This window comes from Diospyros lotus, chromosome 9 (assembly GCF_014633365.1).
Source record: "Diospyros lotus cultivar Yz01 chromosome 9, ASM1463336v1, whole genome shotgun sequence".
Lineage (NCBI taxonomy): Eukaryota > Viridiplantae > Streptophyta > Magnoliopsida > Ericales > Ebenaceae > Diospyros > Diospyros lotus.
Genome location: NC_068346.1, coordinates 28,013,530 through 28,026,186, shown reverse-complemented (window position 1 = coordinate 28,026,186; position 12,657 = coordinate 28,013,530).

Below are 12,657 nucleotides of genomic sequence, written 5' to 3'. Positions count from 1 at the left end.
ACGTCGTTTAACCCTAATGGACCTTGCAACCAAAGTCTCCCGAACTTCCCTAAGACTCCCAAATCTCCCTAAGACTCTTCCTTAAAGACCCAAGTCTCCCTAAGACTCTTCCCCAGAGTCCTAAGATCCGTAAGACTTCCTTAGAGTCCTAAGACCCCGAAGACTCTTTCTTAGAGTCCTAAGATGTAACATCCCCCTTTTTCATAATTAATATTTATATATTTTCTCCAGGGACGCGACGCCAGCATGGCTACCAAAAACTCATGGCGACCTCTTCCTTGGAAACCCTGGCCGATAAATTCAAGGGGAAGTGTTAGAATAGTTGGTGCCTGCTAGAGTCGTAATACCCCATATTTTTGTGAGGTTGCCACGTATTGTAAGTGAGTTTAAAATATCAAAAAAATGGCTTGATAGTAAAAATGAATGACCGAATCGACTATAGGGAGTGACCTGGAGCTGAGATGTCTAAGAAAATCAATATGGTATTGACGAAAATTTTGAGGCATGATTTATGGCACCAAAAGAAATCGGATCGAAAATGGTTTTTGGTACAGCTAAAATGCGACTATGATTTAGGCTGAAAAATTGAATGATTGTAGGGGACTTCCGGGAAGTTAACGGAAGCTTGATGGGGATTCAATTTTTTGTAAGAAACAACCCTTCAGTGGTTTCAAGAAGAAACAAAAGGGTTTACGGCCAAAATGAAGATTCGAGCCTAAGTGCAAATTCTCGAATTTGCCTAAGAGAGGTCGAAAGAACATTTTTCAGAATCTTCGAGGGGTGAAATGAAGATATTAGAACATGAGGGTCTCAATGGAAAAGATAGAAAGATAAGGGGCTTGATGAAAAGGGGGTCAAAATGTGAGAAAGCAAAAGTAGGGGCAAAAGTGCAATAAGCCAAAAGTTGAAGCTGCTAGGCCGCCGATCGACACTTCCAACCAAGGACATCTCAAGGGAGGTGGTCGGGGAAGCTCGAGGATTAAGCAAAGGCTGACAACGAGTAGTAAGGTGGCCGTATTTTAAGATTTTGGACCGCGACTTGGTCAGACTGTCGACGCCCTGTAAATAGGCTTCCGAGGCCGATTGTCAAAGATTTTGGGTTGCCCAAGGGGAGTTTTAGACATTTGAAGCCTTGGGTCGAGCATCCATGACCGATTAGAGGTCTAATTTTGGTTATAAATAGCTAAGAGTTTGGTCGAGGGTTTTGCAAGTTTGAAGCTCAAAATCGAGGGTGTTAGCGAATGAATCGGGGTTTCAAACCATAGGGATTTTGTTCTCCATAGTCTAAGGGTGATTTCTAAAGAATTTCGTGCATTTTTGTGATGGTTTGAGAGGGTTTCAAAGCTGGTTGGAGATGAGAGGCGGGCAGTGAGGTCGAGACATTGGCTTACAAATTGGAGGCCTTTCGGTCATCCTTTCAAGCTTCAAGATGCACCATGGTGATCGACTGGGCGAGTATAGCAAGGTGGGAAGGAAACCCAGCATCACTGGTGTGTAGGAGTCGAGGAAGAAGGCCGGAGTATTCGTTGCCATTTACGCGCAGGCGCGTGGCAAATCTGGTTGGGGCACTTATGGGAGTGTGGAATGCCAGAAAAATATGAAAAAAAATCTTGAAAAATAGAAAAAAATAAGATCTTGTGGGTTGTGAAAAAAGATTTGGTGTTTGGCTTTCTAGTTTCTCGGTTTCTATAATGATCATCCTCGTTATGCATGTAATCGAAGCATCAGGAAATCTAGGTTGTTTGCTCTAAGAAATAAACCTTCAAGGTAAGAGTTCCTACCCCAAACTTGGTTTATGTGAGACTTTTATACTTTAATTCCTATTTTTGTTCTCTTATGTGAGAATCCTATTGCATGAAAAGTGTTTTGTGAAGTTCTTGTTCGTAAACTTTTGTTGTTTTCTTACTTGAAATCATGTTGCATATATGAAACATGTTTCCTTGAAAATATATGCCATTGGTTTTCAACTATTGCATTTATAAAAATTCATGTGGCCATACTGTTGCACTTATTTGTTGTTAGCCGAGGGCAAAATTCGAATGTCCCCTGAGATGAGTTATACGTACGCCATCGAGAAAGCTCTCGTGGGGAAGGCCGTGAGTCTAGGAGGCAATGGATGAGGTGTTTGCATGAGTTTTATAAGGTCGGGGCAGGGTGTCATGGTTAAGGACCTCCCGAGAGTCGCTATGTGTGCGTCATTGAGAAAGCTCTCATTGGAGGAGGCTGACATGTTCATAAGGCACTTCGGAGTAGTCCTCGTTATTTTCTTCATACGTTTTATACTTGTTCATGCATTGTTATAAACTATTTTGGAGTTTCTCACTAGAAGATTCATCTTCTAATTGGACTATATCCCTGGAATATTCAAACGTTTTAGGTTCGACAAGCGACTTTAAGGGAAAGAAGATAGCTGGAGATTAAGTTTATCTATGGTTGGTAGCATGTTTAGCATGTCTTTATATATGTATGAGAAATTTAGTTGATGAGAACCTTAGTATGTATTGGTTATGTTTGAGGCATTCGATTATCGCTTTCAAGAGATGATGCCCTTGTAATGTATTTTGTAGACATCTTGAAACAGTTTCTTATGAGATAAATAAAGCATTATGATTGTGTACCATATCAGGTTCGATCTAGTTTCCGCATTTGTATTATTATTACTTGTCTTAGCTATTCGATTATTTGGCTTGTTAGGCTAAGAAGGTGAAATTAGGGTTTCTGGGAATTTGTATGCCATACATTGATGGTTGCAGTGTGAAAAAGAAAAAAAGAATTCCTGAAATCTTAAGTTATAACACGCCCAGAAAATTTGGGGTGTTACAAAAGTCTTAATGAAAAACAACAACTAACACACACATTTTCGCTAATAAAGCTTTATTAACTTCTCCCACATCATCCATTACATTCGTATACATGTACTAAGTAACACAGAAGCTAACACGCTACCCTATTACAATATCTGCAGCAAGAAGACACCACCAGGACCTTATAGTTAGGACTGCTCTGTACACGTCTAACCCCCGCTCGACCGCCTACCTCGTCCTTACTTGGTACCTTGCTTTTACCTGGAATGACGCAAGCAAAACGTGAGCCATAAGACTCACAAGCATAATAATATGAAGGTGACAGGTTAAGAATAGAACTTTCCCCATACCACATGCAATCCATGTTAATGCAACAACATACCATGCCATGATCCATGCGTGTCTTAGCTCTAAATGCATAAACATAAAGTAAATTGCACATAGAGGGTCATTGGGGCCCACATAACAAACACATACTGGCTCCCAAGTTCCACATACAAACTTGTGAGCCACCCAATATAGGCTACCATATCATCATTCCTGACCTTGGTCGGCTTTTCCTAACATTCATAACATGTTTTTCCTATCATACATAACATATTTCCACAATTGGTTTTTCCTGTCATTCATAACTTGTCATTATAACATGTCGCTACCGTGGATTCATTCCACGATCTTATGCTATGGGCCTTACTCACCTCTCATAACAACTTTTCCTCACCATGTAATGCAACACATAAGAAATGCAATGGCATTTGCAGCAAAAACGTGATGTCAAGGCTCCCATAAACTGAGCATCAGGCCATGCTACGCTCACATAAGAATGCAAACATGCAAAATGCTCTAAATCCATATGCTCACTTAAGGTACCCAAACTGGCTCTTAGGCCAACAGGGTCATGTCAATGCTCACACACCCCATCACACACAAAGTATGTTTCTCCAAATGAATGTAGTCCAAACCCTATGCATCACACAATATCATGATATGCACAAGTCAAGGCGGGAATCTGGCAGTACCAGCTCTTCTGTCCCATCTCTCGCTTATCGTAACAACTGATAACTGAAGCCCATACATCCAACCATCGGCTGCTACGACCCACGGTCAACAGTCAGTGGCTTTGTACCCCATACCCATTAATACCCATAGCCATCATTAACTTATATTCCTTAAACTTAGCATTTCAGGAGCTTTCCCAAGACTCCTCATGCACCTCACCCATTAAGACTTTTAACATAACCATCCCTTTGCAAGGAGACACAATTCCTTGCGTATTCTAAACCTAGCAACAACACATCATTCCTTAAGAATTTGAGGGTGGTTCAAAACCCTCGTTTAGAGTATGGACATGACTCAATCTGACTTTTTCATTACAAAATAAATTGGACGAAACCGTTCATACTAAAGAGAATTATACACAGAAGACTGGCAACAGGAACTTACATGTAACCAAAAGAGCTTTCGTAAGGGATCAAGACACATGAGAAGAGCATTAAGATCTTGCATAAAAGAAATAAAGGGGTGGAAGCTTGCATAAAGGAAATAAATGAGTAAAAGCTTGCCTCTTAATAGCGGATCCAGCGTTTTTCTTTCTATTTTTTTGGCTATTTCGGCACGAACACCAGTGACATTCGACTCATAGTTTTAACAGGTTTGGGCACAAGCTCTAATGAGGTCCAAAAATTCCAATAGGGTTATTCCTTATTTTTGACAGAACTTCCCTCTCTCTCTCTCTCTCTCTCTCTCCCCTGTTCTTTTTTTAGAGTTTCCCTATCCAAAATCCTTACTTCCTTCTCTTACAAATGCCTCAAATCCTTTCCCAAGAGCCTTATTTATAGAATTTTTTGGCAAATTATAACCTGCCATGTGTCACCGTAATTATTTGGGACTTATCATGACTTCCATGTGTTTCCATCTAAATGGTGCCATGTGTCTTATATAATCATTTCTATCCATGTATTCTTATCAAATGGTGTCATGTGTTCCATACAATCATTTCTATCCATGTGTTCTTATCAAATGGTGCCATGTTTCCCAAACCATATTGTAATTCTATTTGGAATCCAAAATCACATTTAAATAGTCTTTGAAATCCAAAGTTATATTTAATAAGTTTTGAAATCCATTTCATTTAAGTCTCCGAGCTATCCTTGAATCTCACCAATTCCCAGGTCATTTAGTAAATTACACTTGTTCTCGGGTTCATTTTTCAAAAATTGCACTTCTACCCGTACTTTAAAATTACGATTTTGCCCCTGACTTCCTATAATCCTATTTTCTTGAATATGAAAGATCTCAAGTGTTACATAAGACCCCTAAGACTCTTCCTCAGAGTCATACGACTCCTAAGATGCCATGTTTTGGGCCAGGAGCATCCCCTTTACAGGTATCTGTGAAAGACCCCAAGCCTTTGTGTGTCAAGGCCCGAGGCTCACCCATAGTCTCATGGCCCCAAGTGACTTGGTAGCTCCGAAGGCTCTTCGAACTCACTCGGAGGATATTATTAGGGGACTTTCACCCCGAGGATACCTCCAGGCCCTCTGGCCTCATTAGGACCCTATTCCCCTAGAGGCTCATATTATTAAACACATTATACATACATACATCTGCACTCCATTTTTCAAATATTAGTATCTGACTTAGGCATCGAAGGGCCCGCATGGGGAAGACTGTTGCGTGCCCCCTAACTGCCCCTCTATTTTGCAGACTCTACAACTCTTATAAGGCTCCGCCCCTTAGCTGCCTCGACTAGTGGGTCGAGCCCCCTGCTGTTCGTCTCCTTCAATAGTACTTGGCCTCCGCCTTCTCACCTAGACTCTGTTTTGGCTAATCCCAAGACAAACAAATGTTAATTGTTGTAATCTGGCAACAACATATGTGTTGAGATCCAAAACAACCTACAAAGTTTTAAGAAGAACGTGCATTTTCTTTAGTCATCTTCTAAAATTCCCTTCATCAAAGAATTCAAGTTTCACAAAATTTGTGGCCATTTCTTGCATTGTAGTTGTATGTTGTAAAATAATACCAAATTAGAGTAGGGTCATAGCTAATAATTTGAGAAAAATAATAATAATGAAGAAAATTGAACACACAAATTTAACGTGAAAAACCCGCAAACAAATCAGGATAAAAACCATGGGCAAAGATAGAAGAATTCATTAGAGAAAAATAATGGAAGTTACAACTTTCCCTATAAATCACAAGGAGATAACAACAACAATCTCTCTTGAAAATAGGAAAAAACACTCTCAATAATTCTCTCTAACTCTCCATTTTTCTCTCTACAAATGGGATATGGGATGCAAAGCAATTGAGCTGGGGAGGCCTATAAATAGGCCTCCCTTACTAGTTAAAAATGCCTTGGTGGCTTCTTCCAGGTTCCAGCTTCTTCTCTCAATTTTGCTAGGCGTTGCATTTGGCTTCTTGACTGCTAATTACATTTTCCTTCTTTCACAAATGTAAAAAAAGGTTGCTCATTTTTTACTTCAACAATCTCCAACTTGAAGATTTAATTGAGGATCAATTAATCTTCACACCATTCTTCCTTCCTTTCCATTCCCCATTGCTTATGTTTCTACTAGGCCACTAGAGGATCGACACCAAACAAACTTGTCAGTATTGACCGCCTTTGTCATGAAATGTAACACCTCCTCTCCTAGAACTGCCTGAGGAGACGTGCTACAGGAAAAATAGAGAAAATAAAATAAACTCTCTCTGATAAACTGAAATCTGAGTCAATATAAACTGAAAACCATAAACTCTGTTTAAGTGAAAATTCCTCAACTGAAATATAAAATAATCCTAAATTGACAAGACACTATGAAACTCCCAGGGATCTTTGATTTTGAGCGACTCCACGTACACACACTATTGACCACTACTGCTAGGCCCCACATCTGGTACTCCCCCGCTAGGACCTGGACTGGTGAAGAGTACAAGGTGAGCCACAAAGCTCAATAAGTAATAAACTAGAAAGAATAACTGCAGCTGAATTGAAGAATATTGATACTGATAAAATACTAACTATTCTTGTACTGAGGGATATAATAATCATTGAAAAATTGCATTTTTAAGATGTAATGCACATAAATTGTAAACAAATACAGGTATACAACTTTGGCTCATAGGTCCACATAATCTGATAATACATACCTAACTAATTCGAATCCTGCATACATAAGAACTATAAGCATATATTGTGCGCAATATGCCCTTAGCCCCCTGGTCGTCACCAGGCGAGCAACACATAAACTGGAACTGGTGGGATCCCCGCGAACAAGCCGTCTGAAGCGCATACTGAATGCACTGTCCATACACATGCTAGCACATGATATGAAGTGCTCCATATAAAGTCATGCTCATACCAAGATGTATGCACATAATCTCATGAAATAATGCTAAACATGTTGTCTGATCTTCACTATATTGGAATACAAAGATTCTATGAATTATGTATTATGGTATGGGCATGATTAACTTGTCATATTCTGGCATATGAATTCAATATTTAAAGGTACTGAATATTTTTATTTGAATAAAACTTGAATTAAGTTCACTAGAAGACTCATTAGGACTGCTGGAATATCCATTCGGATATGAAGGCATTCGGATGTGAGGAAAGACATCCGAATGTGATGGAAGCCCATCTGGATATGCTAAAGACTCATTCGGATACATTGGGCTTATAAACACAAGCTATTCGGATATGTTGAGACTTATTCAGACATGAAGCTCAAAACTTGAGAGAGGGATCCGGATATCAACTTGACTCATCCGGATTCATGAGGGAGACATCCAGATATCACACACAACAATGGATGGACACATCCGGATACGACTCGATATATCCGAATATCACTCTCAATAATAATAGATACATCCGAATACAACACAAGGTATCTTGATATCAGTCTCAAGAAATCACTGAACTCATCTGGATGCGGATCAAAGCATCCGGATATCAAATAAAGGACATCCAGATACAAATAAGGCCATCCAGATGTCTCCCACATAAATATTTTTCACTCATCCAGATAGACACTGCCCCATCTGATGTCACTCACATACATAGATTAACTCATCCGGATATGGGAAGACCCATCCGAATATCTGCAATTAAATTTAACGAACATGAACACTAATAGGGACTCTGTTCTTGAACAAAACTTAACAAAACTACACCATTCTGAATAAAATCTTGGGAAAACAAATCCCAATTGTCAAGAAACAATATCAAGGATGATTCAAAGATAATATTTGATTGAATCGCTATAAGAAATCATGTATATCTCATTCGTGAACTCATTGTATGTTGATATAAATACATATATATATACATATGATTCTTTGCTAACTAATACAACTGAGGATCAAACTAGAATCTTGAAAATCTGAGGATGAACTAACATAAACCTACAATGAAAGGGATTACAGGGAAGATACTTTCCTTGATGATTCTGATCGATTCAAATGATTCAATAAGAATCTCCAATGCCAAAGCACTGTTACCTCTTCTTGGCTCTCTGTTCTTCATGACGTGAAGAAAGCTAAGGCTTATGAGACTTATATACACACATAAGAAGCCCTAAAAGTCCATCTCCTTCTCCTACTATAACTTGGAGACCTTATTCTTAATTAATTTGAGTAATTTCCACTTAATCCTTCCCACACATGGATTATCAATCTCCTTTAAATACTTAATATCATATATATAAATAATTTCTATTAAAAGAAATTATTATTAAAAATCTATAATTACTTTCACGCCCTTGCATTTAATTTCCAAATAATTAAATGTTATTTCTCAAATAAAAATCTCTAAATTACCACCTTGGCAATTTCTCAAAAAAATTAAATAAATACTTAAATAATTCTAAATAAATTATGAGCCCTCTAACGGGTCGTTACATGAAATTTGTTAGGTTGTCTTTTGTATGAATTTTCTGCATATCCATAGTTTCTTCTTCCACTTTCTCACGAGCAAAGTGGTACTGAACTCGAATGTGCTTTGTCTTTGAATGAAAGGCTAGATTCCTTGCAAGATGTGAGGCACTCTAACTATCACAGAACAGAGAAATCTTCTCTTGTTTGTGCCCGAGTTTCTCCAATACCATCTTCAACCATATTGCTTCTTTACTAGCTTGTGTAGCAGCCACATATTCTGCTTTTGTTGTTAACATGGCCACAACTTACTGCAGTTCTAAAACACAGCTTACAGCTCCTTCAGCAAGTGCAAACATATATCCTATGGTGGATTTGCTTTTGTCAAGATCACTTGCATAATTTGAGTCAACATATCCTTTGATAATAAAGTATGATCCCTCGTAACACAATGTAACATCTGTGGTCTCCTTAATATATCTTAGGACCCTTTTCACAACATTCCAATGTTCTTTACTAGGATTTGTCATATACTAAGTAACCATTCCCATTATATGTGCAATGTTTGGTCTTATACAAATCATAACGAACATTAAACTTTCCACTACTGATGCATACGGTACTTGAGACATCTTCATCCTCTCTATTTCACTACTAGGACTCATACTAGAGAATAACTTGAAATTAATAGGAAGTGGGGTAGAAATTGGCTTATAGTCTTACATGTTGAAGCGCCACAAGACCTTTAAATAATTTTTTTAAGAAAGCCATATATTCCTATTATTTCTACCTTAGTGAATTTACATTCCTAGAATCTTGTTTGTTGGTCTCAAGTTCTTCATTTTAAACTCCCTAGCCAACTGTGACTTTAATTCTTTAATACGATCTTTGTTAGGGTCTGCTACCAACATGTCGTCTACATACAACAGCAAAATAGTGTAATCAGTTCCACCAAACCTCTTGAAATATGCATAAGGGTCTGCATTAAGTCGGTTGTATCCAAGGCTCATGATGAAGGAATCAAATCTCTTATACCAATTTCTCGATGCTTGTTTGAGACCGTATAAAGATTTGTTCAACTTGCAAACCAAGTTCTCTTTTACTTTTTCTTCAAAACCCTCTGGTTTGAGCATATATATTTTTTCTTCAAGATCCCCATGAAGAAAAGTAGTCTTCACATCTAGCTACTCTAGATGTAGGTTAAATGTAGCACACATTTCCAAGACTACTCGAATTATAGTAATTCGAAGAACATGAGAAAATATCTCATTAAAATCAATCCCTTCTTTCTGAGCAAATCATTTTACCACCAATCTTACACGATACCGCTCCACTTGATCATCGCTATTACGCTTAATCTTATACACCCATTTGTTATCAATAGGATTTCTTCCTTGTGGTAACGACACAAGTTCCCAAGTCTTGTTCTTATGAAGAGCTTCAATTTCTTCCTCCATTGCTACCATCCACTGGGTCATCTTTTGCACCTTATTTATGCCCAAGTTATTGTACCTAGACAAGGTAATTTTGCCCAAGTTGCTAAAGAAGATGTTTAGCTCATGTTTCATATCATGACTCGCCAAAAGATCAACTTGTGTTCCCTAATTGTGAGTGAAATGATTGGTGCATTCACCAACAAACAAAGGAGTCTCCCATATGGCATGCTTATTAGCATAATTATCAATTCTAAGATAGATAGTGCAACGCTTATCAACACTCGCCGCATATTGATTTAACCCTCTAAAGTCCTAAATAACAAGGCATTAGGATGTACGAGATACAAAGAAGATAAAAACAAATTTTGGGTCAACACTAAGAAACGAGGTGTGCCTTCCTCACCTGAGCATGAAGATGTTCCTTCTCCTACAACTGAGCCACAGGCCACATCTTCTATACCTCATCTGTCTCCTTTGTATGCCTCTCCATCTTATCTATTTGGAGAATCCTCTTATCATCCTGATGATCTTGTGATTCATGGGATTGCTACCCTTCAAGATGAAGTTGATTCCCTTCGAGGAGAGGTTCGAGCGATTCACATCCAGCAAGTTGAGCATACAGCTCAAATGACTCAATTTATGGAGCTCATTTTATCTCGACTACACCCAGCCGCATCAACCTCATCTCCACCTCCTGTTGCGGATCCTTAGTTGATAGCAAGCTCGGTATTTTATCTCTTGGTTCATATATGTTGTTTTGATGATGAACAATTAGTTTTATGTTTTTGATGTTTTTAAAGCATACACCTATGTTAAACTCTTACCTTTTGTTTCAAAGGAGTTGTTATGTTGCTTGTAGTTACTCTTGCTTGTCGTTAATCTATATTAAATTCTTACCTTTGGTGGTTGTTTCAAAGGAGTTGTTATACTTGCTTGCAGTTAATCTCATATGTCTATTTCTTTAACCTTATAGCTTCATCTTAAGGGGGAGCCTATCCTAAGGGGGAGTAAGAGAGTATGTATTCTTAACCTTTTTTATCATTGACAAAAAATGGGGAGAGAGTAGGTAAATTTGGTAAAATTGAAATTTGAAATTGATTTCGTGAATCAAAGTTTAAAAGTTTGTCTCCATCAAAAAGGGGGAGATTGATGATGTTGATGTTTTGGTTTTGATGGTTGACTAAACTTATATATATGTTATGAAAATAAAATCAATTTCAAAATATTTTTCATCAAGTTATCTTAAGAAAATTAAATCAAATTCAATCAAAAACAATCTTTCGTATTTATATCATAGCAAAATCATCATATTTTGTCTTAAACACATTGGTATTATTATGTTCTAAAACGTTATTTTAAATTGTCGTGTAAAATGATAGCTTTTGCTTTCAAATCATAAGACAACCTGTCGACCGGTGTTGATTCAAGCTATAGACTGGTTAAGATAGGTTGTCCACCAGTTGAACAACATGCTCTCTGTTGTTTGTTGTCGACCGCCTCTGCATGTTGACCTGTTGATCGGTCTTAAAAACTATCGACCATTTTAGCTCACCTATCGATCGGTGTTTAAATATTTGAACTAATCTGTCGACCGGTTAGAAGAAGCTGTTGATCGGCTTATCGCAGACAGCTTTTAACAGCTAGTGACCACCACTCTCAAGTGTTCTCTCCACTTGCAACGAGATGATTTCAAGTTTGGACTCTCAAACCTCTATAAATACAAGTCAAGAAGGTGAATTCAATCTACAAAATTGATCCATTTACAAGCTCCCAAGTGCTCATCAATTATAGTTCTTCGATTATGCCCTAAATCTCTTTGCTTTCAAGGCTTGTACTTTATTCATTTCAAAGCATATTTTTAGCCTTGCATTTGTTCTTGATTACGTTGTAACTAAGAAGGCATACTCCTAGAAATTGATCTCTTGTATAATTTCTTTTGTTCCTAGCTTGCATAGCTAGAGGACCTACTTGTCATTGTAGGAGATTTGTATTATCTAAGTTTGCTAGAGGGCTTGTTTGTTTAAGCAAGAGGTTTGTATCTTCCTAGCTTAGTGCTAGAGGGCTTATCCGGTGTGATATGAGAGTTACAGTGCTTTGCTTGAAAATCCTTAGTGAGGAGTTAAGGTAGTGGATTAGGCTTGTTTAAGCTGAACCACTGTAAATCCTTGTGTCATTTGTGCTTGTGTTCTTTATTTATTTATCTTTTCAAGCATCTATATTTCCCTCATTTGATTCATATATTTAACCTTTCAATGAAAAAGATTTCATAAATTTCAAATTTGTTCTCCATTATTAAGAAGTGATTGTCGTTATACAATTGATACCTCATCGTGTCATTTTAAGGTCTTGAGGTTTAACGAAGTCATGGTCTTCATAAACAACATGTCTTCTTATCAAAAGAACTTTTAAGCTAAAAGAATTTTGTTTATACCAATTCAACCCCCCCCCCCCCTCTCTTGGTATGTGCCATAGCACTTCTAATGTATCAGACCTGAGTGATGAATTCCTGGTGCCATGGACCCAACTGGTTCTTGTTC